Below are 16,354 nucleotides of genomic sequence, written 5' to 3'. Positions count from 1 at the left end.
AAGCTGATGACAATGCATTCATTCTCTCGACATAGCTGTGCAAGTTAAGGCATAAATTAACTGCAGGCTTACAAATGTGACATGCCTCAGAGTACAGACTACAGAGGATCAAGACTGATAGTTTGAGCAGATGTTGCGCCCCATCTGACCCATGTTGTCCTTCATTGTTCTGTAGCCTACGAAAAGTATCAAGTTTGTATCATGTTCCATAATGACACAATAAGACAATAACAGCAAACTACTATTTACTAATGATAGTGTTGTAGCCCATCAAAACTCCCACTTACATGTCAATAAGACTTCCTTCACCATAGAGTTGTTTTTAGTCAGATAGTATTTAATAAGTATTTTGCTATAGAAAAAAATAATATTAGGCGATGTCCAATGCGTGGCAAGATTTTAATGTGGTATATTATCGTGATGACCGTCTGGGTGTAAAAATGTTCCCCGAGTAACCGGTTTCCTGTTCACGTTTAAATTAATACAGCGACATGAACGTCACATAATAATTCATTGTTTACGTATCACAGGCACCGCCAAATAGGCCTACATGGGAGTATGAATAGGCTACTACAAACACATCTCTGTGGCATCCTCATACATTGTTTGCAACGTTCTTCATCACATTAAATACCCAGTCTAAGGTTTATCCCAGCACCCTAACGTTACTAGTAAGCATTTTTTTTCTCAAACGGTACCTCGGTACACGGTGATGAATATAACATTCACTTACCTAGTCTAGAAAAATGGTGCTTCACAGGGAGATAAACGGACAGTCATACAGCACCAACGTTAAATACGGCACGTCTAAAAATAAACATCGAGATACTCCGTATTGTCTAAAAAAAAAGCTGCATTCCTTATTTTCCTCGAACAGAGACAGATTGAAATAAGAGCCGCACCGAGGTCTTTCCGCATTTGGATGCGGTCGTCATGAAATGTGATGTCATGGCTTTAAATTGCTCTCGACTCCCCGCTCTCATTGGGGCAGCCAATGTCTGTGTGGTACTCACATCTTATTTTGAAAACGAACGCAAACAAATCTTACTCCATTATTTTATTAAGTACAAGACATCCCGTGGTACTATTATGTTGTTATAGTAAATTAATGACTACTATTCTATATACACTCTACTATAGCCTACTATACAGCATACAAGCTACTATAGGTAGGCTACAATACCATACCATAATAAAGTATACTATAATATACGATAAAAAATCATATTTTTTTAGATTATATCCAATGGGTGTAAATGCTCAGAAAGTCCTGTGCTCCAGTCATGTAGTGATTTATTTCCGCATAGTCTCTCGTGGACAGATCTATGTAAACTTTAATGGAGCAACTGACCAATTACGCGCGAGAGATTTTAGTTCTTGTGTAACCGAGATTAATTTACCCAACATGTAATTTTGTGTTTTACATGGTAATTTCCCCATTCCCGTCTTTCTGACACATTAACTCTATATACGTTTGACAACTATAAGTGAGTAGATTGAGTATGGTGACCCTGCGCATGTATATAACTTCTAATGTAGATGCATAATTGTATTTCATGTACATTATAGACCTAGAGTTTGCTATCTCCTCAAATTCCTTGACTGCTTTGAGAGAGATGGAAATGGAGGAGATATACGAGGTGGGATAAGGTTTTTTATTATGGCTAGTCAGAAATAGCATTTTCCCATACACTCATATACTCCTTCCCATCCTGCATCCTTTAATAATCTCCAGCATAACCACTAATAACCACTACCCACCATACATGTCTAACAAACCTCAAGTAAACAATCAAATAAAATAATGGAGTGAGATTTGTTTGCGTTTGTTTTCAAAATAAGATGTGAGTACCACACAGACATTGGCTGCCCCAATAGTACTTCAACACCCCATACTCTTCTATCTTTCACAATAAATGTTAACGTCAGGTCCAGCATAGACGCAATTATCTCCTTTATTGAAAGGGTACCTAGCCGTTTTTGTGAAGAAGGCGCCCTCCTGTGACATAAAAGGGAAATAATAACAGGCTCCGGCACACCAACATCACAGCAGACCTCAGTTCAAATACTATTTGAGATCTTTCAAATGCTTTGAGCGGTTGTTTTAACCTGCCTGGAGTGCCAGGTGAGCAGGGTTTGCACTTTTGAGATGTTTCTATTGGTTCCATTGCAACAGGCAAGATCAATCAAGCACAGCTAAAGTATTTGAAATAATTTCAAATCATATTTGAATCCAGGTTTGCATCACAGTAAGGCTGGGATAGACAGAGTGGTGATCTCACAGTGTCCAATGTGAGTAGTGGTTGATATTTATAATGGTGATTTCCATAAGTAGGACAGATGTCTCCTCTCGAACACAGCACTGGGAGACCCATGGATCCGTAAACAGGAATTCTGGCTTCCTCTCTGAGGCCTAAAAATACCTGACCTCAGGAAGTTAGGGTATTGTGCTACTACACTGCATTCCACTGTCCTGACATCATTGTATATGTTTATTTAAAAATATGCAAGGTGGGCATCTGAAGTTAAATATAATCCATGGGCCAGACCCCCACACTTTCGTTGTCGGGCTCACTTGGGTGACAATGTCTCATAGTGATTTTCTTGAAGGTCTATGTCCTTAGAGTTGGAAAATGTGTGATAACAGCCCAGAAATGGCAACTTTCTCTGTGTTATCATGCTTTCTTTCATCCCTCCAACCCATACTTTTTTCCAATAGGGATTATACCCCATGACGAACAATGTCAGTATACAACAAGTTATTGCACACTGATACCCTTTAATTATATATCATTGGAAGTTTAGATTCCCAGCTGTCCATCAGACACATTTTCGGGAATGTTCAGGTCAACAGAACTTTGACCTTTGACCTATATGGTACATATCAGAATTACCTGTATAAATTAGTTTAAAAAGGAAACCTTGATACATTTTAAACGTTGTTTGACAAGTGGTTCTGAAAGATCATGAGATTAACTTTCAAATGATATATACTGTAGCATAATCAACTTTAAAAGCACCACTTACAACTATTGTTAAAATTAGCCCATATTTTCTCATTGTCATTAGAATGTTGTTAGCTTAGCTATATAATTCCATGTAGTGGGGCAGCTATGTTTTTGGATTGTAACAGAACCATCAAATTGCACACACACAGCTAGAACAGGGTTTTACAAATATTTGTATATACAGGGCAATCACAGGATTCATGCATTAAAAAGCCTTTTTCCAATATGGCTGCCAAACAACTTAATGGGGTCTTTTTGGATAAATTTCACATGACCATACCTGTATGTTATATATTGTTGTATGCCCAATAATATCTTACAACATAGTGAGGTAGAATACACAACTAAATGAGCCAGGTGTGCCAGATTGGAAAGATTTTCAATTATTCACAGAATTGTGAGGAGAACGTGAGGAGAACGTACCCTAAAAGTGAAAAGTCATAGATGTGAGCTGATTAACATGATATGCCATGATATGCCAAGTCATTCTGTTAACTGTTTCCATATAACAAAGGACTAGAAATGTGTAAAATTGCATAGGAATTGCAATATGTTTTACCCTAAAAGGGTTTTGAGCTTGAGGTAGTCGCCATACTATGACTAGTAGTATGGCTAGACAGTACGCTGTCCTCTCAGCACATATCAAAGGTGCATGCAAAGGTTAAATCTAGACTTGTTTTCTTCCATAGTAATCGTTCCTCCCACCCCATCTGACAAGTTAAACCTGATTCGGATCATCCTACCCGTGCTAGATTACGGAAACATAATTTATAGATCAACAGTTAAGGGTGCTCTCGGACGGCAAGATGTTCGTTACCATTCCGCCATCAGATGTGTTCCTTATAGGACACATCACTGCACTCTGTACTCCTCTCTAAACTGGCCATCTCATCATACATGGCGCAAGACCCACTGGTTGATGCTTATTTATCAAACCCTCTTAGGCCTCACTAAACCCGAACTAAGATACCTACTGCAACCCTCATCCGCCATATACAGCATCCATTCTGCCAGTCACATTCTGGTAAAGGTCCTCAAACATACACATTCCTGGGTTGCTCCTCTTTTCAGTTTGCTGCAGATAATGACTGGAACGAGCTACAAAAAACACTCAAACTGGACAGTTCTCTCTATCTCTACATTCAAAGACATGGACACTCATTTCTGCTTAGCGTGATATGTTTTTGGCTCTACCATTTTGTCCTTCGTGCAGTTGTCTGTGCTTAACATTGTTTGTGCCATGTTTGTGCTGCTACCATGTTGTCCTGCTGCCATGTTGTGCTGCTACCATGTTATGCTGTCATGCTGTGTTGCTACCATGTTGTGTTATCATGTTGTGTTGCTTCCATGTTGTGTCTTAGATTTATCTTTATGTAGTGTTGTGGTGTCTTTTTTGTCGTGATGTGCATTTTTGTCCCAGTCCCCACAAGAGGCCTTTTGCTTCTTGCTAGGCCGTAAATGTAAATAATAATTTATTCTTATTTGACATGCCTGGTAACATTTTCAGAAATCTGCGATTCTGGCAGCTTTTTGGGCACATTCTTACCACATTTCTGAGAATAATGTAACATCTTTATATATCTGACACACCTGGCTCATTTGGCAATGTATGCTACATCACTATAAACATATTATTTTGCATACTACAAATATATTTCATACAAGTATGGTTATGTGAAATTGATCCAATAAGACCCCATTGAGTTTGGCGGCCATGTTAGAAAAAGGCTTCAGAGGCATGGAGGGATGAAAGAAAGAATGATAACAGAGAAAGCTGCCATTGCTGAACTGTTATCACACATTTTCCAACTCTGGGGACATAGACCTTCAAGAAAATCACTATGAGACATCAGCCCATGTGAGCCCGATCGACCCCTCAGCCTATGAACTAGTACCACAGTTAAATCAAAGACCCAGTCAAATCTTTATTTGTAATTTTTTAAATAATATTTTTTCCCCCATTAGAATAAAATGTAATTCCAAAAACAAACTTATACATACGAACAACAACTTAGACACACAAAGACCCTCATGCTCACACCCCCATCCAGAGTGCCTGCATTATTGTTTGCCACTTGGCCTTAAATTGCACCAATTTTATTTCAATAATAAATTATTAGATTTTTGCATTGTGTAAATCATGTCAGCTTGATTTAATGCAGGACGTCAAATCAAAGGCTTTCCTTAGATATGTTGTTCTTGATGAAAATGAAAATGTGTCAGTTTGTCACTTTCAGGAGGTTGGAGTAATAAGATGTTCAAGACATTGGCTAGAATGTAGGTTGTGCCTTTAGAGTTTGAGAAAATTAACTAAGGATTCATTTTCTCTTCTCTCATTGACTTCTCTAACCCCAAACCCTGGCCTGGTCTGCATGGCCTGTTTTGCAAGCATTCCTGGAAGTCTAGCGATGTGGCACCTCTGGGTTTAGAAACTCTGGTTAAATAGAGTTGGGAAGTCCCATTGGTTTTTGGACACAAATGCTAAAAAGTTAGCATTTGGAGACAGTGGCCAGTTAAACAAAATCAAAGCATGAGTTGCTGTCTTACATTGTCCATATACTGCTTAGAGAGTAAGGAAACCAAGATGTATTTTTTTAATCTAGGTGAACTAATCCTTTAATATAAGTTAGATGGTCTTATCACCCAGTGATGATGATAGGGTTTGAGTTGAGTAATGGTTACTCATTTGTTAAAGGCATGGTCTGTTAACAACATTGAAAGTTTTAAAAATTGCATTAGATGAGGACCCCATCAAATTCATGAAGCAATTAATTTTGAAGCCCATAATTTAAAGTGAAATCAATCATATTTATATGTATAGTTAATTATATGTATGGTTACTTATGGGTAATTTCAACTATTGAAATATACCCCCTGATGTTTGAAGAAAGCTATTTAAGGCATTAAGTAATTTATTACAACTGTCTTACCACATCATAACAAAAACAATGTACTTAAATGTTTCGCTTCAACTGATGTAAAAATAAAAAAGGAACGATATTCTAGTCTGCTCAGATCTAGCCTTTTATATTATATCCTCTGCTCAGCTCAGTTCTATTCTGCTTAGCTCTTCTATTCTATTCTGCACAGATATAGGCATATTCTATTCTAACAATTTAGTTACATGTTAAGTGTTGGCATTTTAGGACAAACGTTTATAATACAATTAAGAGTTGATAGCTATTCTATTCTGCTCAGATAGGGGCTCCCCGGTGGCAAAGCAGTCCGTCACTACAGACACAGGTTAGATTCCAGGCTGTATCACAACCGGCAGTCTTAAATGGTTTTAAATATTTATAATAAATAGGCATTATGTCAGTGGTCACCGGTCTAGTCATTCCTAGTCGATCACCAAATATTTCTGTAGAAAAGCCAACGCTAAAGGCTTGCGCTGTTGGCAGTAAGTGCACTTGATTCAGAAGCCCTGCTCGCCGGGTATACAAAATGTCCCGATTTTGAACAATTTCATTTGTCTGAGGGGACAAACTCTGCCTCCCCGGTTGACTGGGAGGGAGATCTGTGGCTAAATACAGCGTGCCTACTGTACTGGCCAATCGGATAAATCACCCTGCCTACAGTTTCCACAACCCCCGCCACCCCAAAGTTTAATACTAGCATATGTGAGATTCATAACTTTTAAAACCTTGCCGAGAGAGAGACTGAACGAATACAGCAAAAAGCTGATGTTTTATGAGTGAGTTCATGTCCATGTTCTTATTCAGCACAGTCAAAACTGTTTTACTCAACAATATTAGAAAACATAAAAAGTGCTTCTCCATACTTCCCCTGGCACTGTAATGAATGAGTAGCCAAGTGTATTGATAGCAATGTGTTTTTATTATTGTTATTAGCAGCTTGCGCTGAAGACGTCTATATCCAGTCAGCTATAACAGGACTGGCAAAGGCCCAGTGCAGTACTTTTGTGAAAATACCAAATGTATGAGTGTTTACCAGCATGTGAGTGATTATTTTCTGTACAAAACAGTTAATTTGATAATACTTGTGGAATATAAAAATACTTGCTTGATATACACTACCGTTCAAAAGTTCGAGGTCACTTAGAAATGTCCTTGTTTTTGAAAGAAAAGCAATTTTTTTGTCCTTTACAATAACATCAAATTGATGCTGGCCTTCTTGGCAGAGTTGCAAAGAAAAAGCCCTATCTCAGACTGGCCAATATGTCACGGCTGTCGTAAGAACAGAACCAAGGCACAGCGGCTGTTGAGTTCCACATATTTAATTCAAAGAGAAACTTAAAGAAAACCAAATCTATAACAACTAAACGTGACTACGTGATGCACAAAACAATATCCCACAAACACAGGTGGAAAAATATCTACTTAAATATGATCCCCAATTAGAGACAATGATTACCAGCTGCCTCTAATTGGATATCATACAAAAACACCAACATAGGAAACATAAACTAGAAAACAACATATAAATTATAAACTAGAATACCCTAGTCACACCCTGACCTCCTATGCCATAGAGAAACAAGGGCTCTCTGTGGTCAGGGCGTGACACAATAAAAATAAAAGATTAAGATGGGCAAGAGAACACAGACACTGGACAGACGAACTCTGCCATGAAGGCCAGCATCCTGGCATCGCCTCCTCACTGTTGACGTTGAGACTGGTGTTTTGCAGGTACTATTTAATGAAGCTGCCAGTTGAGGACTTTTCTTGATCAAATTGCATGGAAAACAACCACTTTTTGTGAATTATTAATTTACCATACTTTCAAACCACTTAAAGTAAATGTGCGTTACTGTATTGTACATAGGCAGGTCATCTAGGACTGTATTGTGCGTTGTTTTTCTTCATGGTGATGGAAAGTGTATAGCTAAAAACCTAGATGACCTGCCAAGTGGCTTGTTTCTGCTAGTTTCATCTTGTTCTTGATACCATTTTTTGTTTTGAGGTGTTTTGACTGATTTCATGTCAATGCTAGTATGGCAAAACAATTGCTAGCTAGCTAACTAATAACTGTAACGATGTATTTAGTGCAAATGTAGTTAGTTATGTTTTAAACATTGGATACAAAATATAGTTTACATGTTGTCAACAATCTCTGCCAACCCCGTCTTGTTTTGCCGAAACGTGTTGTTTTGTTGCTAAACAACCAACCCATATACAGTAAACGTAAATTCGTTTTTGAGGCCAGGCTGGGGTAGCCTAGGCCTAACTGATGAACTCAGTGTTGCAGAGAAAGATCAGAAAATGGAAGCCTGTTTTGAAAGTTATTGTCTTCTACATTTCCCACATAATTATTGATGTTATTGATTATTTTGATTTTCTCTCATTGTTCAGTTGTTCATCTCTTATTTGTTGTAGGTTAACAAATAAGAGATGTTTATATAAATCAGGTTTCAGTAAGCAGCCCAGGCTAGTAATGCTTTCTAACTAGTGGCTATTTGCTTTGGATCTAGATTAAAATGTATTGTACACAGCAGCATGCAAACGTGGAGATATATTTGGATTCACATTGGTTTCACGGGTGATTGTGTGACAGGTTGCCATTATGATAAAAGTCTAGATCCTGGCATAGGCCTACATCTGTTGTTTTCTGTATTTTTTTGTCTTGTAGATTTCCATTTTTCATCTGACAGACGGGTCCTATTGTCCTTGAGAGGGGTACCTCTCTCTCCCCCTCCTCTGCTCCCCCATCCTCCTCTCCCCAGCTGTCACTTGAACCCCCTTTTCCCCTGTTCCCCCACCCTCAATGTCCAGAATAACCTCCAAACCTCCAAACCCCCTCACGAACACACAGCCCCAATGGCAGGGTATAGAACAAGACCCAGTGGGCAGCCCCAATCCAGTAAATTGATCCAGTTTAAATTGGTTTTCCTGGGGGAGACATCAGTGGGGAAGTCCAGCCTGCTGCTACAGTTTGTCAAAGCCCAGTACCGGGACTTCAGGGAGAGCACCATTGGGGGTAGAGTACCAACCACACATTACAATTCAATACAGTATTCACCTCCCTTGGCATTTTTCCTATTTTGTTGCCTTACAACCTGGAATTAATGGATTTTTGGGGGGTTTGTGTCATTTCATTTACACTTCATCCCTACAACTTTGAAGATGCAAAATATTTTTTCTTGTGAAACAAACAAGACAAAAAAACAGAACTTGAGAGTGCATAACTATTCACCCCCCCCACCCCCAAGTCAATACTTTGTAGAGACACTTTTTGCAGCAATTACAGCTGCAAGTCCCTTCGAGGTCACAAGCTTTGCACATCTAGCCACTGGGATTTTTTCCCCAGCTCCTTCAAGTTGGATGGGTTCCTCTGGTGTACAGCAATCTTTAAGTCATACCACAGATTCTCAATTGGATTGAGGTCTGGGCTTTGACTGCCATTCCAAGACATTTAAATGTTTCCCCTTAAACCACTCGATAGTTGCTTTCGCAATATGCTTAGAGTCATTGTCCTGCTGGAAGGTGAACCTCGGTCAGAGTCTCAAATCTCTGGAAAACTGAAGCAGGTATCCCTCAATAATTTCTCTGTATTTAGCACCATCCATCATTCTGACCAGTTTCCCAGTCCCTGCCGATAAAAAACATCCCCACAGCATGATGCTGCCACCACCATGCTTCACTGTGGGGATGTTGTTCTTGGGGTGATGAGAGGTGTTGGGTTTGCACCAGACATAGCATTTTCCTTGATGGCCAAAAAGCGCAATTTTAGTCTCATCTTACCAGAGTACTTTCTTCCATATGTTTGGGGAGTCACCCACATGCCTTTGGCGAACACCAAACATGTTTTCTTATTTTTTTTCTGACCCCTCTTCCATAAAGCCCAGCTCTGTGGAGTGTACGGCTTAAAGTGGTCCTATGGACAGATACTCCAACCTCCGCTGTGGAGCTTTGCAGCTTATTCAAGGTTATCTTTGGTCTCTTTGTTGCCTCTCTGATTAATGCCCTCCTTGCCTGGTCCTTGAGTTTTGGTGGGCAGCCCTCTCTTGGCAGGTTTGTTGTGGTGCCATATTCTTTCCATTTTTGAATAATGGATTTAATGGTGCTCTGTGGAATGTTCAAAGTTTGAAATATTTTTTTAGAACCCAACCTTGATCTGTACTTCTCCACAACTTTGTCCCTAACCTGTTTGGAGAGCTCCTTGGTCTTCATAGTGCCTCTTGCTTGGTGGTGCCCCTTGCTTAGTGGTGTTGCAGACTCTGGGGCCTTTCAGAACAGGTGTATATATACTGAGATCATGTGACAGATCATGCGACACTTCGATTGCACACAGGTGGACTTTATTTAACAAATTATGTGACTTCTGAAGGTAATTGGTTGCACTAGATCTTATTTAGGGGCTTCATAGCAAAGGGGGTGAATACATGCAGTTGAAGTCAGAAGTTTACATACACTTAGGCTGGAGTCATTAAAACTCATTTTTCAACCACTCCACAAATTTCTTGTTAACAAACGATCGTTTTGGCAAGTCGGTTAGGACATCTACTTGGTGCATGACACAAGTAATTTTTCCAACAATTGTTTACAGACTGATTATTTCACTTATAATTCCCTGTATCACAATTTCAGTGGGTCAGAAGTTTACATACACTAAGTTGACTGTGCCTTTAAAACAGCTTCGAAAATTCCAGAAAATTACGTCATGGCTTTAGAAGCTTATGATAGGCTAATTGACATAATTTGAGTCAATTGGAGGTGGACCTGTGGATGTATTTCAAGGCTTACCTTCAAACTCAGTGCCTCTTTGCTTGACATCATGGGAAAATGAAAAGAAATCAGCCATGACCTCAGAAAAACAATTGTAGACCTCCACAAGTCTGGTTCATCCTTGGGAGCAATTTCCAAATGTCTGAAGGTACCACGGTCATCTGTACAAACAATAGTACGCAAGTATAAACACCACAGGACCACGCAGCCGTCATATCGCTCAGGAAGAAGACGCGTTCTGTGTCCTAGAGATGAACAGACTTTGGTGCAAAAAGTGCAACTCAATCCCAGAACAACAGCAAAGGACCTTGTGAAGATGCTGGAGGAAACAGGTACAAAAGTATCTATATCCACAGTAAAACGAGTCCTATATCACCATAACCTGAATGTTTGCTCAGCAAAGAAGAAGCCACTGCTCCAAAACTGCCATAAAAAAGCCAAACTACGGTTTGCAACTACACATGGGGACAAATATCGTACTTTTTGGAGAAATGTCCTCTGGTCTGATGAAACAAAAATAGAACTGTTTGGCCATAATGACTATCGTTATCATTGGAGGAAAAAGGGGGAGGCTTGCAAGCCGAAGAACACAATCCCAACCGTGAAGCACGGGGTGGCAGCATCATGTTGTGGGAGTGCTTTATTGCAGGAGGGACTGGTGCACTGCACAAAATAGATGGCATCACGAGGAAGAAAAATGATGTGGATATATTGAAGCAACATCTCAAGACATTAGTCAGGAAGTTAAATGGGTCTTCCAAATGGACAATGACCCCAAGCATACTTCCAAAGTTGTGGCAAAATGGCTTAAGGACAGCAAAGTCAAGGTATTGGAGTGGTCATCACAAAGCCCTAACCTCAATCCTATAGAAAATTTGTGGGCAGAACTGAAAAAGCGTGTGCGAACAAGGAGGCATACAAACCTGACTCAGTTACCACAGCTCTGTCAGGAGGAATGGGCCAAAATTCACCCAACTTATTGTGGGAAGCTTGTGGAAGGCTACCCAAAACATTTGACCCAAGTTAAACAATTTAAAAGCAATGCTACCAAATACTAATTGAGTGTATGTAAACTTCTGACCCACTGGGAATGTGATGAAATAAATAAAAGCTGAAATAAATCATTCTCTCTACTATTATTCTGACATTTCACATTCTTAAAAGAAAGTGGTGATAGTAACTGACCTAAAACAGGTAATTTTTGCTAGGATTAAATGTCAGGAATTGTGAAAAACCGAGTTTAAATGTATTTGGCTAAGGTGTATGTAAACTTCCGACTTCAACTGTATGCACGCACTATTTTTTTTAAAATATATATATATATATATTTAACAAGTTATCTTTTTAATTTCACTTCACCAATTTGGACTATTTTGTGTATGTCCATTACACTCAATCCAAATAAAAATCCATTTAAATTACAGGTTGTAATGCAACAAAATAGAAAAAACACACTTTTGCAAGGCACTGTACATCTGGTCATCTGACTTCCTCCTATCTGTCCACATTATTCCCCTTTTCACAGAGACTTGTTTACATTTTGCACACTTTCTCTCTTTATCCTTCTTTTGAATCTGTATTCTTTTCTCTCAATCTATGTACCTGTAATCTCCTCCTCTCATTCCTATTTTCTAGGCTAACTGCCATGTTCTCTTCTTTCCTCAGCTGCCTTTCTGACTCAGATGGTGAGTGTGGACAGTGCCATGGGGAAGTTTGAGATCTGGGACGGCTGGTCAGGAGCTCTACCACAGCCTAGCACCTACGTGCTACAGAGGAGCCCAGGCAGCCATAGTGGTCTATGACATCACCAGCACAGTATGAACATCTTAGATGATAACATCTCCCTCTCCCTTTCAAATGCTCTGTCTCCCCCACAATCCTCCTCTCCAGCCCTTCTCCTTCCTGCATAATGACTCCCATCTTTTCCCTGTTAATCTCTCCATCTCTCCACCTTTCCTCTCACTTTTTCCACTCATTTGTAGTGAAGTAATTCTCCAACAATGCTAAGCGTCTGTTAATAATTTTCACCACAAATGTTGCATATATCCCGCATTTACACTATACCACTGTGCAGAGGTTTGAGACAGATGTTTGAGAAGGACATTCATACCTTTCTAGCAGTACATCTTCCCTGTTCCTTCTGCTCATATCTCAACTTTATTTTCTATTCTGGATAGGAGACCTTTGTATGAGCCAAAACCTGGGTGAGCGAGCTCCAGAAACTTGTGGGTGCAACAAAGTGGAAAAAGTACCCAACTGTCATACTTGAAAATGACTTAAGTAAAAGTAAAAGTCACCCAGTAAAATTCTACTTGAGTAAAAGTCTAAAAGTATTTGGTTTAAAATATACTTAGCTGTGCCACCAGAGACTCTGGGTTCGCGCCCAGGCTCTGTCGTAACCGGCCATGACCGGGAGGTCCGTGGGGCGACGCACAATTGGCCTAGCATCGTCCGGGTTAGGGAGGGCTTGGCCGGTAGGGATATCCTTGTCTCATCGCGCACCAGCGACTCCTGTGGCGGGCCGGGCGCAGTGCACGCTAACCAAGGTTGCCAGGTGCACGGTGTTTCCTCTGACACATTGGTGCGCCTGGCTTCCGGGTTGGATGCGTGCTGTGTTAAGAAGCAGTGCGGCTTGGTTGGGTTGTGTATCGGAGGACGCAAGACTTTCAACCTTCGTCTCTCCCGAGCCCGTACGGGAGTTGTAGCGATGAGACAAGAGAGTAGCTACTAACAATTGGATACCACGAAATTGGGGAGAAAAAGGGGTTAAAAAACATTAAAATATAGTATCAAAAGTAAAAGTATGAATAATTTTTAAAAATCCTTATATTAAGAAACAAGATGGCACCATTTTCTTTTTTCTTTATTTACTAAAAGCCAGGGACACTCCAACACTCAGACATCATTTACAAACAAAGCATGTGTGTTTAGTGAGTCAGCCAGATCAGAGACAGAAGGGATGTTTGGTTGATATGTGCGTGAATTTTACTATTTTCCTGTCCTGCTAAGCATTCAAAATGTAACGAGTACTTTTGTGTTTCAAGAAAAATGTATGGAGTAAAAAGTACAATATTTTCTTAAGGAATGTAGTGAAGTAAAAGTAGTAGTCAAAAATATAAATATTAAAGTACAGATACCCCAAAAAACTACTTACGTAGTACTTTAAAATATTTTTTACTTAAGTAGTACTTTAAAGTATTTTACCTTAAGTACTTTACACCACTGGCAACAAGTCCGATCAGTCTGCTAACAGAGCGGTGGAGTATACGGTAGGCTCCTGTGTGTATAACTCACACCCAAGTAAGCGAGATAATGGCCAAAGGCTTGTGCAGTGATGTGTGTGTAGCAGGTCTACATTGCTGCTGGGTTTTTCGAGGATGTTCAGGGCTAAGCTGCTGACAACAGTCTTCAAATTCAAATGGGATGAAATTGGCTGGAGATGATACTGTGGCCTTCTTTCTCGAGGACTTCAATATTCTATGTTAAATACTCAATGTTAGGAGACAAAACTCATCAAAACAAATCAACCAAAACAAATCATAATTCCTTTGACAGAGCATTTGTTTCTGCCATGGATAGTTTACTCCTCATCATGACACTGCTAAGGTTTAGTGTCCCTATATATCCACAAGAGGGTGATAAAACACGTAATATGAGCAGCTATCAATCACCTTGTTTATACCGTTGCCACTCAACTATAAGCAACACATACTAGAATTGTTCTATGTGGTCCTCTATGTTGATATGTCTTTTTTCTAGACAAGAAACTGCCCAAGAGTGAGCCATTGGGTGGAGTAGCAGGTAGTGCTCAGGTTCGAGGAGAACCGCCAGTAGATCTCAGGCAGCCTACCCAGACAACTCCAGCCCAGTGCTGTGGAAACAGAGGAGAGAAGGGGGAGAAGAGGAGAAGCAAACAGAGTGTACAAGGGTACCAAATGAAGGTGTTTCACAGCAAGCTCACAACTGAGGGAGCAGGGAAGGCTAAAGAGATTTTCCAGGGGAAAAAGGGAGAGTGAGAGAGCGATAGAAGTGCAGCATGCAAATGAAAGCGGGAGATAAAGGAATTATAAGGGACAAATATATAGAGCTATGGGAGGAAAACAAACACTAGATTAAGATTAACTTTGTCAACACTACTGGACAGCCACTGATAAATACGCTAATGATCTGAAAGTGATCCTTATGCTTTTTAGTCTTACGCATTATTATAACACTCCTGTAACCTTTCCACATTTTCATGGGTTTATTTGGTATTATGATAATAATTTGTGAAAGTCGTAAGATTTCGTAAGAATGGAAGGAGATTACAGTGGCAAGAATGAATGGGCATTATTAGTCGGAAACTGAAGTTGGGCGATTAGGCCTGGCTCGCAGTCAGTGTTCCAAAGGTGTTCGATGGGGTTGAGATCAGGGCTCTGTGCAGCCCAGCCAAGTTATCCCACACCGATCTCGACAAACCATTTCTGTATGGACCTTGCTTTGTGCATGGGGGCAATGTCATGCTGAAACAGGAAAGGGCCTTCCCCAAACTTGGAAGCACAGAATTGTCTAGATTGTCACTGTATGCTGTAGCGTTAAGATTTCCCTTCACTGGGCCTGAGGCCTGAACCATAAAAAACAGTCCCAGACCATTATTCCTCCTCCACCACACTTTACAGTTGGCACTATGCATTCGGGCAGGTAGCATTCTCCTGGCATCCGCCAAACCCAGATTCGTCAGTTGGACTGCCAGATGGTGAAGGGTAATTCATCACTCCAGAGAACATGTTTCCACTGGCCGCGAGCTTTACACCACTCGAGCTGAGTGTGGCTGCTCGGTCATGGAAACCTATTTCATGAAGCTCCCAACGAACAGTTCTTGTGCTGACATTGCTTCCAGAGGCAGCTTGGAACTCGGTAGTGAGTGTTGCAACCTAGGACAGACGATTTGTTACACGATTCAGCACTCGCCGGTCCAGTTCTATGAGCTTGTGTGGCCTACCACTTCGCGGCTGAGTCGTTGTTGCGACTAGACGTTTCCACTTCACAATAACATCACTTACAGTTGACAGAGCAGCTCTAGCAGGGCAAACACTTGACCAACTAACTTGTTGGAAAGTCACTGAGCTCTTCACTAAGGCCATTCTACTACCAATGTTTGTCTATAGAGTTTGCATTGATTTTATACGCAAGTCAGCAATGGGTGTAGCTGAAATTGCAGAATCCACTAATTTGAAGGGATGTCCACATACTTTTGTATATATAGTGTACCTCCTTATGTGCATTTTACTATGGTCTCATGAGTCTTCTCATGTACCCCCTGTGGATAGGCCAAGTACCCCTGGTTGGGAAACACTAGACTACATGATATTATAGGAAAAATAACATTATTTTTTGTCAAATTACAGCCATATGTCAATGATCATGTCATCAGAATAAGACTCTTGATATTTATTGGAATGGAGCATCAAGTTCATCACCTTGAACTTTCACCACCCTGTGAAGTTCATCATAACTTCATTCGTAGCCTAATAAATTGCATCCTTTCCAGATTAGTCGTAGCGGGAGGACCACACAACATCATTGCGTGACTTCAAGTTTACTTCGATATGATGGTTATTATATCAATATAGAGGCCTGGATGACATTTTTTACCCAACATGTACTTTACTCTCAGAACAA

The 16,354-nt window shown here is 40.2% G+C and overlaps 1 protein-coding gene and 1 pseudogene across 2 annotated transcripts in view; one reads left to right on the top strand and one right to left on the bottom strand.

Annotated features, from left to right (window-relative positions):
• LOC112216190 (nck-associated protein 5-like) overlaps positions 1-905 on the bottom strand; it is a 114,244-nt gene extending 113,339 nt beyond the window's left edge. For both annotated transcript variants that reach the window (XM_024376009.2, XM_042298115.1), the window contains exon 1: positions 734-905. The gene's annotated coding sequence lies outside the window, so the exon portion shown is untranslated. The remainder of the gene's footprint in view (positions 1-733) is intronic.
• A 7,880-nt stretch (positions 906-8,785) lies between these two features.
• LOC112262789 lies at positions 8,786-14,709 on the top strand (annotated as a pseudogene).
• Positions 14,710-16,354: the final 1,645 nt, after the last annotated feature.

The sequence above is a fragment of the Oncorhynchus tshawytscha genome, linkage group LG02 (genome assembly GCF_018296145.1).
Source record: "Oncorhynchus tshawytscha isolate Ot180627B linkage group LG02, Otsh_v2.0, whole genome shotgun sequence".
NCBI classification, from domain to species: domain Eukaryota; kingdom Metazoa; phylum Chordata; class Actinopteri; order Salmoniformes; family Salmonidae; genus Oncorhynchus; species Oncorhynchus tshawytscha.
Note: the sequence above shows the minus strand (reverse complement) of the source record. Positions and strands in the feature narration are given on the sequence as shown.